The sequence below is a fragment of the Lactuca serriola genome, chromosome 5 (genome assembly GCF_051521515.1).
Source record: "Lactuca serriola cultivar US96UC23 chromosome 5, Lser_US96UC23_V15, whole genome shotgun sequence".
Classification (NCBI taxonomy): domain Eukaryota; kingdom Viridiplantae; phylum Streptophyta; class Magnoliopsida; order Asterales; family Asteraceae; genus Lactuca; species Lactuca serriola.
Genome location: NC_136412.1, coordinates 136,037,676 through 136,054,339, shown reverse-complemented (window position 1 = coordinate 136,054,339; position 16,664 = coordinate 136,037,676). Strand labels below are relative to the sequence as shown.

The 16,664-nt window shown below is 38.8% G+C and overlaps 1 non-coding gene and 1 pseudogene across 1 annotated transcript; one reads left to right on the top strand and one right to left on the bottom strand.

The window, feature by feature from the left end:
* Positions 1 to 7,072: 7,072 nt before the first annotated feature.
* On the bottom strand, positions 7,073 to 7,179 carry LOC145056142 (small nucleolar RNA R71). Its single transcript, XR_013685677.1, has one exon. It is a non-coding gene; the product is annotated as a small nucleolar RNA R71 (small nucleolar RNA).
* A 7,326-nt stretch (positions 7,180 to 14,505) lies between these two features.
* On the top strand, positions 14,506 to 15,630 carry LOC145049820 (putative aldo-keto reductase 4; annotated as a pseudogene).
* Positions 15,631 to 16,664: the final 1,034 nt, after the last annotated feature.

Below are 16,664 nucleotides of genomic sequence, written 5' to 3'. Positions count from 1 at the left end.
TTCTATTGGCGTATTAATGTAAGTGTAATGTAACGAACTGTTCTATCTGTAATGTACATGCTCTCTACCTAGCAAGTATAGTAATGTACTGTAATGTTCTAGAAAGTATTGACTCATGAATGAACTAACTCATTGTATGATATCGTGTTCTAGTAATAGTTCTAGTATCTTCCTAAACTACCCATATGGTAGCTTACTAGTAATCTAACTGGTACGTATGGACATGGATGTATACCCTTGCTACCCAAGGGCATACGATGAACTGGAAGGACCTTTTATGACTATATATGTACACATGATATATAACTAATATTTAAACGACTTTCAGACGAGTACCCGATATCCCACCAGACCACATCTCAAGCGCGAAAAGGAAATAGGGTGGATAGCCTTCCTAAGTCTTTTAAACATTTCTTATATAATTATACATATAGAGGCATGCAATTTATAATATAAAATCATAAATAAGTTTTGTAAGACATTTGAAACATAATTATTATTTTAAGAAAAGATCGACTTGATGTCAATCTATAAAACAATTTGAAGGCATAAGTTTGATAAAACAGTTTAGTATAAAGAAACATTTGTTTGAAACACAATTGTAAATAAGTTTGAAAGGTAGTATACTGAGTACAAGGTACAGTGTAATAAGGAGTTTAAAACATATAAAATGTTTATAAAAATCATTTGAAGGAAAACTGTTTAGTAAAACGGCTAACATGTAGTAAATCATTTGAATGCTGCCTATTAATCACATGTGATTGATGTAATAACTAGCATAATTCTACTTATTAATCACATGTGATTGATATAATAATTGGCATGATTCTACTTGTACCCCCCATAAAACATTTAAAAATAGTTTAAAACATTAGTTAAGGGGTATGAACTCACCTGCAGTAAGTGACTGGAATTGAACGGACTGTTATCATACGGAAGGATCGGACAAGTGCTTGGTGTCAAGTGAAGACTTAGACACACACAATGATCCTAATTACATATGAAAACATATGTATATAAATAATTAGTGATTAAAACACTAATTATACAAGTATAAACATTTAAACGCGAGGAAAACACTTTTGGTCAAGTGCTAGGAGGCTAATGGGTTGCAACAAAGGAGTGCAATGCCCCTAATGGGAGTTTAAGGTCTAATGACCATATTCATTAGAGTTTACGGCCCAGGGGAGTAAACTCCTGGCCGTAAACTCTCAACCAAGTGCCTAAATGGAGCTTAGAATTATTACAACTCTAGTGGTGAATTGTTTCAAGGCTATAACAAGTGTTTGGGTACCATATTAACTCCTTTGGGGAGTTTGCGGCCCATAGACCATATTCCCTTGGAGTTTACGGCCGTAAACTCCCTTGGGAGGGTGATTATGGTGTTTTATAGTCTCTAAATTAACTAGGAACTAAACTTGGCTTTTGTACTTGTCTTTAGAAGAGTTTATGGCACATTTGGCACCATTTTATGGAGTTTACGGCCCTAGAACCTTTTGGGCCGTAAACTCCCTTACTCTTGGTGTTCTAAGTGTGTTAGCAAGTCCAAAACTCATTTAGGTACATGCCCAAATTGGTTTCTTGGCTTAATGAAGGAGTTAGGGTGTCATTTCACCCCTAAATAGGTGTTTACGGCCGAAGAACTTGTCTTGGCCGTAAACTCCTCAAGACTAGTGATTTCTTATGTTTTCTAGGTTCTAAACACTTTAGGGTACTTGTCCTAATTTAATCTAAATCCTTAGGAAGTGTTTTAAAGCATTTTGGCACCTATAACATGGAGTTCACGGCCTAAGAAGCTCCTTGGCCGTAAACTCCCTTCTAGCCATGATTCCTAATTGTTTTGTGGTATAAAGCATGAATTGGAGGCTCCTAGTTCGAGTTCTAAAGCTTTGAGGGTCATTGGAACCCTTTAGGACCTTAAAATGGAGTTTACTCCCCAAGAACGTTCTTGGGCGGTAAACTCCCGAGTCTAGTCGTTTTGATATGTAATCGATGTTTCTAAACATAATCTAAGCTATATAACATAACTAGATCTAAGTACTCACAATTTGGGATAAAAACCCGAAGATCTGTGAGAGAGAAATTTGACTTTTCCCTAAATGGAATTCAACAAATGAACCAATTTGGTTCAGAATTCTATTTATAGTCTTGAGATATTTTTGGCAGAAAATATTTTTATTCCTGGAACGAACTCTAATGTCCTAGAGTATTGGAATGACAGTGTTGCACAAAACCCTAGTGCATCCACTCTCCTAATATCTCCTTAAGTGTAAAATCCTGAAAACTGCCAAACTTATACTCGAAATCTGAGTTTTCACTGTAACCGTTCTAACTTCTATTGGATTGAAATGGTTTGTTCAGAATGCAAATTTCGGGTTGTCACAAATATATTATATTATACACCTCAAAGGTGATGATATTCAGAACCAAAGATTTAAGTAGTAATAAATTTATACCGAGTAGTTGTGTATACGCTGGATGCTCATACCAGGTTTGCAAAGTTGAATACATACAACCAGATCATACACTTCTCTCTGAAATCATAAAACATCATGAAACTAATTACAAAAATTATATAATATTATATAAGTAATAAGTAAAACTATGTGTGAATTGTGACATTGTGATCGTTTCATGAATAAGGAATAACACTACCATTGGGCCCACCACCAACCACAAGGTTAAACCTGGGAACACATTATTTAGTATTTTTTAGACAAAAATACTAAATATAAATTAGTTGTGACATGTTTAATAAGGTTGTCCTTAACTTTCCATATACTTCCTATGCTGCTATATCCCCAATAATTTTCGTTTGAAGGAACAAAAATTGGAGGTCCACCTGGATCTTCATCTGCTTCATAAGTCTTTTTTTTCCATTGGTAACTCTTGGCCCACCACAATTGATATGAACTGAAGATATGTCTGGAGAAACATTAGATCAGTTTAATTTGTTTTTAATATTATGGAAACACAATGTTACTGGAAACAACGTTGCTCATTACTCTGGAGCACGGACGAAGGCACATTGCAAGCTCTCTACACAAAATCAAACATGAAAAACTTAATTGGAATCTCTCTTATTACATAAAAGTTGCATTTATTTTTGAAGAATAGTAGCAGGGTATAATTAAACTTACGAATTATTCCCAGTAGAGTAGCTTTTGTATAAGTTCCTGATGAATGAAAAAAAATATTTAACTTCAGTTTTTAACTTTTTATGAGCAGATTAAAAGAGCATCTGAGAGCTGAAAACTTACAGTGATCTGTCACAACCTGATGGCACAATATTTTCTCTAAAGTTGTTATAGGAAAGATCTATTGAACTACATTATAAACAAGAGCATGTTGAGCTTCATGATTACTGATGCCATATACAAAAATAATGCTAAAATGAGGCTCGAAAAAACATACAGGTCAACATCTTTATTGGTGATCATCCATGGAGACCCGCATAATCCTATGTTTCCTTTGTATGATGTGTCTTGGATGGTCTGAAACTGGGAGCCTGTTGGGATTCTTCCTTCCAATTGATTGTATGAGAGATTAAAGGAGGAAAGGAAAGGAAGATTTGTGAGCGTTGATGGGATGTCTCCAGTTAATTTGTTCCATGACATGTCTAATAATTCTAGCTAACTCAAATTCCTAATAGATGGTGGGATTTAGCATGTGAAGTCATTATGTGATACATTGAACATATACAGAGCATTGAGTCTCCTAATTGTGTCTGGTATTTCACTAGAAAAATGGTTACTTGAGATGTCAATGGATGTGAAGATTGTCAAGATTTTCACCAGCTCCAACTCAAGTCCTTTGATTGTGACTGTGACAGTATCCTGATAGTAGATTGGATCAAGATACAAGACCGTGAAACTTAGGTGTTTCTTACCTGATGCTTCTCCATCAATGCTAGTCATCATAGCATCCCATTGCCAGAAACAATCTGCAGGAACAATACCATTGAAGCTATTGTGAGCTATGTCTACAATTAGCCTTTCAGAAAAAGGCTTAGATAATGCATGCAAAATTATTCTGACCTTGGGGAATTAGGATTCTGACCTTCTGAAGCGTTAGACTGCTAATGAGATGCATGAATGAAAAAATAGATAACATTCAAAGTAAAACAGGCACAGGCACATGCATATATATATATATATATATATATATATATATATATATATATATATATATATATATATATATATATATATATATCTTACGAAACGAGTTTTTGAGAATTAACTTCATTCATGAGTAACAGCAGCCAGGTCGTTCAAAGTTGTTCCAACATACACAAGTTCCATCTATTTTGGCAAGGCAACCAAACACGCCAGCCATGGAAAGGAATTTTAAATTCCAACACCAAGAAAACATGCCCAATGATTGGAATTCTTTTATAGATCTCATCCCTTGAGAAAACATATTGTGAATCATGCACCCTTGTAATAGCCTTTCAGTCGTTAATCGGGCATATTTAAGTGTTGTACCTTGGTGAAAATAGGGATCAGTTTCAAGAAGACATTGTTATCCGGCTGAAGTTCGAAACATCCAATACCTAAATCAGCAAGTACATTCAACTCAAGTACCTCATTTATTGAAACTTTAATCAAAAGTCAAAACAACCAGAAACTGAACACTCGGTTAGGAGCCAAAATGATTATGCCAACCGTTGCTGCTGATGTATTTTCAGAACAAACTTCTGAACCTTGACAGAGAAGGGTAACCTACAATTTAAGAGCAACTACCAAAAGACCTAATCACCGACTGAACAGAAATTGAAGGCGGCTGATGAAGAGATGATTACCGTGAGGAAGAAGTTACTGGTGTAGGAAATTTCTGAACTCTGTTGGTCAAGAAGGTCAGTGATTTTGTAAGCAACAGTGCCAAGATGGTCAATAGCATTGACTAGGGCTCGAATCGCAAAACTTCAAGTTCTACTTCGTATTGAAATAATAATCCTGGCTAATCACAAAAAGGAAAGAAGAGGAACATAATTAATCTCCAATGAACACGACTGATATTGTGATTGGAATTGCACCTGGTTAACCCTAGATATTGCGATTGGAATTGCAGACTGCAAACAAATTTACCAACAGAAATTGAGAGAAACTCGTTTATGAAATGCACAACAAAAAGAGAAACATGTATACGAAAACTTTGAATAGATTAACCATTCTATGAAACAAAGAAATGAGAATAGAAATTCAAATGATATACCTGGAGAAAGTTAGTGTGATTAAACTTCCGCAAGTGGAGCACCACCAGTCGATGATGAAGTTGGGGGAATCGTGGGAGCCAGAGGTGGAATCACTAGTACCATAGGTGGGATTCCAATGACAGGTGCATGTGATAAAGCAATTGATGTAGAGATCAAACTTGGAGATGGAACATATATGGATGGCAACGAAGATTCTGGGGCTGGTGGTGGTGTAGCGGCGAGAGCTGCTAGTTTGGCAAATAACTCCACTAGAAGAAGAATGAAGGATTTAAACGAGCTTGAGGACGAGGGTATCAAGATGATTCTGTTTCCATATGTGAATAGGGTTTCAGCTTGTAAATGATGCTAGCTGGTGGCGGACATGATATGATATTAGGGTTTCAAAGTGTGTGAGTTGACCGAGGATGGCCACACAATCACAGGCATGCTCTGGATTGGATCTCTCATAGATCTCACACTATCTCATCGTTGTCGCGAGGCCACACAATCACAGTCGATCGATTCAAGCTTTCAATAAAAACCCTAGGTAGCGACTGAGACTAGAGGGAAAGGAAGCATTGTCGATAGTTAGGGCAAGAGGGAAAGAAGAAAAAGATAGCGGGGTTTTTTATTTTTTAGGATTTCATTTTCCCCTGTATGGAATGCGCGTTCCATTAAAATTTATAAAGCGAAATCTTTAGACGATGCACATTTTATTATAGGTGCCCTCCGTGTTTTTTTTTGTTTAGACACTAATTTAAGGGCACGCAATAATGCGTGACCTGAATCCTTAAATTTTTTGAAGAGACGACACTTTTTTAATGTCACTCTCTTTTGCATAACATAAATCAATGAGTGTCTTTGTTTGCACGTCATAAAAGGGTCTTTTTCTTGTAGTGTCCACTCCCGACTTATCTAAGCTATTCGATAATCCGACTAGATACATTGCATATTAGCGCATAAATTTGTTAAGTTAGTTAGGTTTATAAATTTAAAAGTTGATAGGTATACATTGTGAACATAAAGTTATTGGCTCCATTTCCAGGGAACGACTTATTCAATTTTTAGTTTAATTACATTTAATTATTCGATCCTTTTTGTGGGGTAAAAACCACAAAAGGTTATTTTTCTGCATTAATAAAAAAAATTGGTGTTCGACAGCCACAACATGGGCACCTTTGGCCACGTCTTGGTCACTACACATTCAGTTTTTTGTTCGTTTAATTTTATTTGTTTTATGCTTGCTTGTTTTGTTTTGTTTATATTATAGTGAATTATGACCCAAGGATCCAAAACCCCTATTGTTCCACCACTTCAAGATCCAAAATCTGCTTACTACAAGAAGATAGATAAGAAGGTCGACGAGTCAAGAAACACTTTTCAATCCAACAAATTAGAGCACTTTGAGAAGACTCCAAGAAAGAATAAGTAAAAAAACAAGACATAAATTGTAGACAATTCAGAGGACAACATCAAGAGTGAAATAGAAGAGATGGCGGACATTGCAGATATGACGATTGAAGATTAGAAGAAGCAGATGCATAACGACAATGAGACGGGTCCTGTACCATCCGCGATTCCAGCAATTGAAAATTCCGAACCCAAGGGGCATATCCTAGCTATGCTTAAAGATATACCATTTTTTGGGAAGGACCACGCAGATTCCTTTGATAACATCAATGAAGTCTTGGACATTTCAAACTATTTCAATGTTCCAAATGTTACTACATATACAATTTACTAAGGATGCTTCCAGTAACACTTACTGGAGATGCAAAAGTTTGGTTAAAGTCACTCGCACCTAGAGCTATTCGGACATGGGACAACTTTCACAAAGCTTTCATAGAGAAATTTAGTCCTCCTTCAAAGATTACAACGCTAAAGAAGAAGATTGCTAACTTCTAATAAGAAATCGGTGAGACCTTATACGAAGCGTGGTAAAGATGCGAAGGTCTTCGAAGAAATTATCCTCAACACGACTTGAACGTGCAAGAAGAGGTGTCTATTTTCTATGATGGGGTAAATGTGAAAACGAGGCAACTTATTGATTCTTAAGGACGGGTGAATAAGAAGAATCTGACCACAATCAAAGAGTTAATAAAAGAGTTCGCGAAGCACTCAAGAGAGTATGATAACCCATGAGAGGATGCTACATGAGGAAAAGGAAATGGAGATAGAAGTAACGATAACTTGGATGCAATAATAACTAAAATCAAGAACATGGATCAAAGAATGAATACAATGGATCAGTTTATACATGCCATACGAGTTAGGTGTGACAATTGCAACGGGCTGCACTTGACCAAAGATTGCGATTTGGATGAGAATGGGACCTGAAAAGCCCAAGAATGAAAATTCTTCATATTTAAAACCATACCAACCTCCTTTGCTTGATCCATCTCGATCCCTCAAGAACCATTCAGAGTCAGAATAGAAGAAATTTATGGAACAAGTGCTATCCTTTTCTATCAACACTCCGTTCCTCAAATCCATGACTAAACTTCCTAAATTTGCTAAGGAAGTAATAAAAATCAAAATGAGTTCAAAAAAGTATCCACTATGGTGCATAAGCAATTGTGTTCTGTTGCAATCATTGATGGATTGCCAATATGTAACACTCTAAAAATTCCAACCAATTTAAACTTTTCAAAAACAACCCAATTTCATTAACTTATTACAAAAAGGTTTTCAATACATTTATTATCAGAGTATTCCCAGAACCATATCAAAAACATAAACATGAGGAGCGGTACGATCACGCCTTTGCCTTGCCACGGTCTCTTGAAGTACCTGAAACATAAAACCACAACTGTAAGCCCGAAATCTTAGTGAGATACCCCCAAAATACCAACCACAATACCACACATATCATATCATAAACAGAACAGAACAACCAAGCACTTCGGGTCTACTGTGTGACTAGTCCGCCGCACCGGGCCTACAGTCCACCTGGTCCACCCTCCAAGTCTAGCCATATACATCGAGTCTGCAGTGTGGTTGGTCCACCCGCACCGGGCCTTCAACCCACCTGGTTCACTCTCTGAATCTACAGTATGACTGGTCCGCCCGCACCGAGCATTCAGTCGGCCTGGTCCACTCTTCGAGCTTCGGCACGTCTGGTCAGCGCTCGTGGGGCCTACAGCCTATCCAGACCGCTCGTTGGGCCTTTGGAATATCCGGTCCGCCCTAGGTTTGTTGGCCTACAGCACAAAGTAGGACCCGCCTCAACCCAACCCCAGTCAAACAACCATGTGCACATAAACATATAATCATATAGCAATTCACAATTAATCAATCAATCTAGCAGATCACATACATAGCACATCCCTACCAGGATACCGACCTAACCAGTCACTAGCATAGCATCATCCTATAATCCAGGATATCGACCCTAACCAGGTCTCTAACACATACCATCCTAACTACCAGGATGCAACATAGCAAAGCAATAATATAACAAACAACTACCCGGACTTCCATCCGATAAAGGGCCAACCTTGGTGTCGTAGACCCTGTCGATATAGTGAGGATAAATCACCTTGCAACTGCCGAAACTCTGAATTGAAGAAGCAGATTCCCAAACCACCGACTCACCAAAAATCTTGAACTATCCAAAGCAGCAAAGTAACCATTAGTCCAAGCACACTATCCTTCCAAGGGTAAATTGACCAATTTACCCTTAACTCAATTTGGTCCATGACTAAGGCCCAAAGCCAAAATATGAAAGGCCCATCACTAGGTAATCTCTCAAGTCCACTAATGGCCCATTAATGGCCTAATTTGCTATATTGGGCCCATTCTCCTTATTGGGCCTTACCCTAAGCCCAACACCCATACTTGGCCCATATTTCCTGACTCCTGATGTCCCACTAAGGCCCAAAGACCCAAAGCACAGCCCACACCGAGGCCCAAATACTCCAGGCCAAAACTGGCAGTGTTATGTGGGGCGTAACTCAATGTACGCTTAGCGTACCAGCTCCATGACGTGTACGTCGGGCGTACCCTCATTTACATGGGGCGTAACTTCGCTGAACTAGAATTCCACATAAGATCTTAATGGCATAAGCTCTTAAGCCTAAACTTAAGATCCATAGACCAAATATGCCTAGGATTCATAAAGTGTCGAACTTTATCACTTGGGACATCCAGAAAGCTCTTAATCCAAGGTCTCAATCCATTAAGACCTACTTATAACACACATAAGACAACCAAAGCCCGTGGGACCTCATTTTTGTTACTCAAGACCTCTCCTAAGGTCTAAAAGGACAGCTAATCTCAACCAACTCGAATCATGCATCAAGATGAGGTTTTTGGGACAAGTATGATGTCAAAACTTCACAACACATAGATCTATACAATAGGATTGTCAAGCTAGAGACTTTCTACCTCAAAAGGGCTCCAGAAGATGATGCCTCTCCAGATCTACAAGCTCCAGCCAATCAACCCCTTCCTTGACAACTTCCTCTTTCTTCTTCTTGGCTCTCCTTTGCCAAAACAAGCTTTCCATGGTCAAACACACCCAACAATGGAGGTGGGACGGCTATCTAGGGTTTCTAAGGAGGAGAGAGTGTTTATGGAGGCTAGAGTGGGAACCATTATGTTCCTTATATAGTGGATGTCCCTAAAATTAGGGTTTAATAACTCTAGGCGTACGTTGGGCGTAACTCTAGTACGTTGGGCGTACGCATCCTGGTACCCGCGATCACTCATCCTACTATGTTGGGCGCAACCTAGCTTACGTTGGGCGTACCCACGCATGTCCAAACACATGCATGCATGGCCTTTCCTTGCCAACTTTTCTAATAAGTGCCATAAGTGTCAATATCTTTAAAGTATCATATCTCCTTCAATCTAGACCCGTTTCCGACGAACTTTATATCCACAGAAAGGTGACGAGAAGGCATACACTTCTAGCAGCACACCCCGATCTGAAACCTTCTCAAATAAAAACCCATTGCTCATAAAAGACCGAAACGCCCTTACTCTTGATTTCGAGAACCCATAAATAGATATTTTAAGAGCGGGGCGTCACACAATAAAAATGGTAGATCCAGGTCGATTGAGTTTTCCTTGTGAATTTGGTAATTCCACTTCAGTAAATGCTTTAGCCAATTCGAGGGCTAGTGTAAATCTCATGTCATATTCCTTTTACAATAACCTCGCTCTAACAATGCTACAAAACTGAGAATTACACTACAAATGGCAGAACACTCAATAAATAACCAGCATGGCATTGAAGAAGATTTATTGGTAAAGGTTGGAATAATTATTTTTCTAGTGGATTTTGTGGTGGTTGACATAAAAAAAGATGAAGACCGTCCCATATTCTTGGGAGACCATTCTTGAGCACCGCATGAGCCCTTATTGGCATCCATGATTTTAAGCTTACACATCGTGTAGAAGATGAAGAGATAAATATTGAAATGAACCAATAAGTGAGTTATGAAAAACCAATATATGAGGTGCTAGGGGTGAATAATTTGGAAGGTAAGAGAATAGAAGAAAATCGCAATGAGTTAGATGAGATAGAGAAGTTGATGGAAGATGAATTGAAAGCTTGGGAGAAGCCTCAAGCTGAAGAAGTAAACCTTACCAAGCCAAAAGCTTTAATTCCCATGACCTTTAAAGTATTTGAGTTCACTACACCCAAGGCTCAAGAAGATGAAGCAAGTGAAGAAGAAAAGTCTGATTTGGGTGATGATGAGGAGTTGAGAGAGAAGGAGATTGAACAAGAAATAAATGATCCAATCACTGACAAGATGGAAATGGAAGAAAGACAAGCGGAAGAAGAAAAAGGAAGACTCAACTTGCTGGAAGAAGTAAAGGATTGAAACACAAGCACAAGGAAAGCAAAAAAGAAGAAGAAAGAAAACTTGAAAAAGGAGTACATAAGGCGAGTTCAAGTGTAGAATAGATGGTGGAAGGAGCAAAAGGTGAAGCAACAGAGCCCACTCCTACCTACAACAACAAAGAGATGGAAGGAGTCCAGCTCATGACTCCTCAAAAAGAAGCGCTTATCAGGAGGCTACCCGATGGTTTTGGTTTGTATTTTTTTTTTTTGTATGTTTGTTTTTTACTTACATTTTAATTTTTTAGGATATTTGATCTTCTCGTCTTTCTTTCCTGTTTCCATTAAAGTGTGGGGTTATAATGATGTGTTTCCGTATTAAAATCAGTTTTAATTCTTATCTTTGTGTTTCATTTACATTTTAATTTTGTTTTAGGACTTTATGATAATTCTGGAAATTGAGAGGCTTATGAATGGCAAATCGTATGAGAGAAGTAATATTTCCAAAAGTACATTTAGACAGAAGTTGTTTTTATCTAATTTCTAGTTACCACGATGTGGTGTTCCTATTTTTCACGATCAGAACGATTTTTCATAATCGACACCACGAGATGGCGTTTTCTTTCCCATGTCTTGGCTAGGCTACCACACATTTTTTGAACATTTGTAGCGCCACATTTTTAAAGGCATGGTTATTAGCTTCATTTTTCCGACACATTCACAAGTCGCGAACGATTCAGTTTCTAGAAATTATCAAGATGTTCACGCTTTACCACAAACATTTAAATTCGATTTTCTCACTACTATCCTAGGGAAGTCTGCTTTAATTTCTTCTTTTTTACTTTTATGTTGTAACATCCCAAAATTCAAGATTAAAAATTTCTTTTAATAAAACATCACTTAAAGCAAAGTCATCGATTCAAAACATAATCAGAGTACTAATTTCCAAAATACATATACGTTATCAGAGTAAAACATTCCCAGGATGACTAATATATGGTGTGTGTCATGCAATAACCCCGAGCTCTTTCATCCGCTACCGGAAGTACCTGAAACCAAAACTGAAAACCGTAAGCACGAAGCTTAGTGAGTTCCCCCAATATACCACATACCATACAATCACATATCATACATACTGTCGGACAATTATGGGGTGCCCGACCTACCCGGTACGGCCATTCTGGAGTGCCGACCTAGCCGTTTCAAGCCGTTCTGGGGTGCTGACTACCCATGTCAAGCCATTCTGGGGTGCTGACTACCCATGTCAAGCCATTCTGGGTTGCTGACTACCCTTCGGTCCTAACGACCGAACCTCGGGGACTATTTCACCCCATACTACTACGACTATCACACATCATAACGTAATAGATTATCAGACATATCTGGGGTGTCTGAACTACCCTTCGGCCCTGACAACCGAACTCGGGGACTGCTCCCCTCCTCCTACCTCTAACTCATATAACAGATCATGCTATCATGTAAACATAACATCACATACTGTCAGACGTATCTGGGGTGTCTGACTACCCTCCGGTCCTAACAACCGAACTCTACTGATGAGTCCTGGAACCCCGTCCATGCTCCTACTGATAGTGACATACGGGCCCAGCCCACACTCACTCTTTCCCTAACTTGGGCCTTGCCCCTGATCTGCTGCTAATGAGATGTGGAACACCATCCACACTCTGATATTGGTGAGATACAGGACCTCGCCCACACTCACCTACCTACCAGGTACATACAAGTATCACACAGACAACAAGTATAAACTATCACATAAACCATTCCTTAGGCACCTGCCCGCTATCATTGGACCTCATCCTGAATATCATACTAGCATACTGTGCCAAGGGCTAACCCCCAGGTCTTCTACTCATAACTACATGGGCCGACATTGTGGCCGTAGACCCATTCACAAAAAAAGGAAACTCACCTGCACTGGTTGAACGCACTGATGATCCCACCAGCTGCTGCCCGACAACTCTCTGAACTCCTGCTCCACTAGCTCCCCGAGCTACCAAAATCAATGCAACACTTACTCTAACTGACCCCCGACAGTCAACCAAGTCAACTCTGGTCTAAGTCAAAGTCCTGGTCAAAGTCAACCTTCCAGGTCAACCCTACTCGTCGAGTCTACCTACTGACTCGCCGAGTTCATGTGCTCAAAGTCCTTCCAATCACGACTTGACTCGCCGAGTCAGTCCATGACTCGCCGAGTCTATCGATTTCCGAGTCCTGACCTGCTCAACTCACCGGGTATCCACTTGACTCACTGATTTGAGTCTCAACTTGAAGGGTTTGGGGTTTTGCGACCTGACTCGCCGAGTCCAAGGCAATCTTCAACCAACTCGCCGAGTTGTTCTTCTAACTCGCCGAGTTCATGCCCAACTTCATCTGACTCGACGAGTTGTTCATCCCCACTACTAGTAAAATAGCCTTTTACGACGCGCAAATTACGACAGTCATTAATATATGTTACGCAAACGAGAGTGACATTAAAAAAGTGTCATCTCTTCAGAAAATTTAAGGATTTAGGTCACGCATTATTGCGTGCCTTTAAATTAGTGTCAAAAGAAAAAAAAATTAAAAACACGGAGGGCGCTGTACCTTAAATGCGCGCCCTCTATATGTATCACTTTATAATTTTAATGAATGCGCGTTCCTTAGTTACAAGCGGGAAAAGAAAAGCCAAAAAATTAGAAAAGCCCGCTACCCTCCCTGCCCTAAGCATTTTCACGCATCTTTCATTCTCCTCACACTGTTGTGCAACTTCTCAATCAAAGATCGAAGGTTACGATTTCATCTCCATCTCTCGACTTCATCATCTCAATCAAGAAAAAGGGCTTCTGATTTCCATTCATCTACTTCATCGTTGCTGTAATTTCACCTTCTTCATCTCTCTGCTATTATTGAGAATACTCGCGAATAGTTTTCTTATTCCCCACTCGATGTTGAAATTTTCAGAAAAAGCCCTAATTCAGTATTATACTCTCAAGTCTCAATATTAGAATGCAAATATTGATTCTCGTTTGTTTCTTATTCCCCACAGATAAATCAAAAAAGGGGAATTAGAATGACGAAGGTAGCGGGAGTTTTGGTCCGGTGGTCGTGGTTCATCTATCGAGAAAGGAAGATGGGAACGCAAGCAGCCATGGTGGCTCGATGATGGAAATCAATCGAGAAAGGGGAAGCACCTCTGGTGCGGGATCGATTTGACAAAAGGAGAAGGGAGAAGCAGCGATGCTTCTCTTGTCTGCCACAGCTTGGGGGGGGGAGGGGAGGTGCTCCGGCGGTCTCCTTGGCTGTTCTTCCTTGTCGCCAGCAGATTACATGTAGGGAGGGGACTCAACTAGTCCGATGGAGTAGGGCAAGTAACGACTGGTAGATCGGGATGATCGATCTATTCATGAGGAGGAGGAGGAAATTATTGGTTCCCGGTGAGCCTTCCTTGGCTTCTTAGACTCCGTCATCGGTAGAAATCGGAGGACCTTTGGGGTTTGGACAGATCGAAGGAAGAAGAATGAAGAAGTGGTGGTCTTTGGTGATTGAAGGTAAACGGGTGGGGTTTTCTTGAACCTCACAGGTCGTATTCTTTCTTAGATTTAATGCTTTCCATGAATCTTTTTTGGTGATTGAAGGTAAACGGACGAGATCGATTGATCTATATTATCAGCACCGAATTGACACTCGTGTTCCCATTGAAATCACGGTATGTTTGATTTCAGATTATTCATTTCATGTTTCTATTTCCTACTTAGCATCTAAGATTGGTTAATTTCTTTGCTTGAAAGATGGGAGAAATGAAGAAATTAACTGGTGGAAGAAGGGAAGATAAAATACGTAGGATTATCAGAAGCTTCGGCTTCAACCATTAGAAGAGCCCATGTTGTGCACCCGATAACTGCTGTTCAACTAGAGTGGTCTTTATGGTCCAGGGATGTGGAAGATGAAATTGTTCCTACTTGCAGGTTATCATTATTCGACTTTTTTTTAGTTTAAAGGCTAAATAATATAATATTTCAAACACTATATATAATCGTTTTGATCATGAATTGATAAACTAATAAAAGGATTCAAATTTGTATCCCTGCTTTTTATCAGAGAACTTGGCATTGGAATTGTGGCGTACAGTCCTCTAGGACGTGGATTTCTTTCATTGGGTCCGAAGATGGCTGAGAATTTGGCAGAGGGCGATTTTCGTCAGGTCTGCATAAAATAAATTGAATCAGATTCTTTATCAATTATAATATAAAATCATTAAACTGAGTTTGAGCTTGTGTTTATATATATATATATATATATATATATATATATATATATATATATATATATATATATATATATATATATACTTGCTCTTTTTGTAGAATCTACCAAGGTTCCTACCTGAGAATCTTGAGAATAATAAAATGTTGTAGAACGAGTTAGTGCGATTGCAGTAAAGAAAGGGTGCACTCCATCACAACTAGCACTGGCGTGGGTTCACCACCAGGGGAAAGATGTTGTGCCCATACCAGGAACCACTAAAATTGAAAACCTTCAGCAAAACATTGGAGCTTTATCTGTGAAACTAACACCACAAGACATGGCTGAACTTGAATCTTCACTGGGTAATTTCTTGTCCTTCCCAACTCCCAAGTCTTAGTTATGAACATGCTTATGGATGTTTGTTTGGAGATTTTCATTTTCTTATCAACCACAAGTGATAACTTTGCACATACAATGGAATGGATTTATGTCCCTTCTGAAACTATACAGTGATTACTTTTATCTTCAATGATTAACAAAAAGATTGTGCTCTATGATTTCCTAAGGATTGTTCATCCCGACCATAGAAGGACAAGGCACTGAGGAACAAAAACAGAAATGGTTGCCATTGGCCCAAAAGATGCAAATTATTGGTTTTTATGCACAAACATAACTTGGTCATTGATCCAATGTTCAAGGTCTTGAAACAACAGCAACATTTGATCCCCAAACAGACGAGTTTGTCCTTCACAGTCCTACTTTAACTTCAAGCAAAGCAAGTAACATGAAATGGATTGTTCTTATATAAATATCCCCCCTTTTCTCTTTGTTTTTCCACTTTTTGATATTTTTTCGTATTTTCTAATTCAACTTTGTTTCCACTCTCTTAATCTTTTCTTTCGTGGTGGCCTGGTGGATTGGGGAAAGTGTCAAGATCTCATCTACAACACCACTAATAATATTCAAAGGCTGACTATCCAATAATATTTTGGCCCTGGTGATAAGTTGCTTGTTCCATCTTTAGCTGCAGCAAGGGCAGGGAAATCAAAGGTAATCTGAAATTCAATTATATAAGTTTTTAATGAGTCTCTATTTAATTGAAACTGATTTTAATTTTTACATTCTTTGGTTGATTTTTGGATTACCAGTTTATTATAGGGGATGGAACAAACATGTATGATTTCACATATGTTGAGAATGTTGCACATGCTCATGTATGTGCTGAAAGAGCTCTAGCTTCAGATGGATCTGCCTCAAAGAGAGCTGCAGGAGAGGTAATTTAAATAAACCTTTTCAATTTTACTTGAGACAATATAATATATGGAGTTTTTATTATTTTTTAAATTTCCAGGCTTACTTTATAACGAATATGGAACCAATAAAATTTTGGGAGTTCATGTCACTTATTCTTGTTGGGCTTGGGTTTGAATG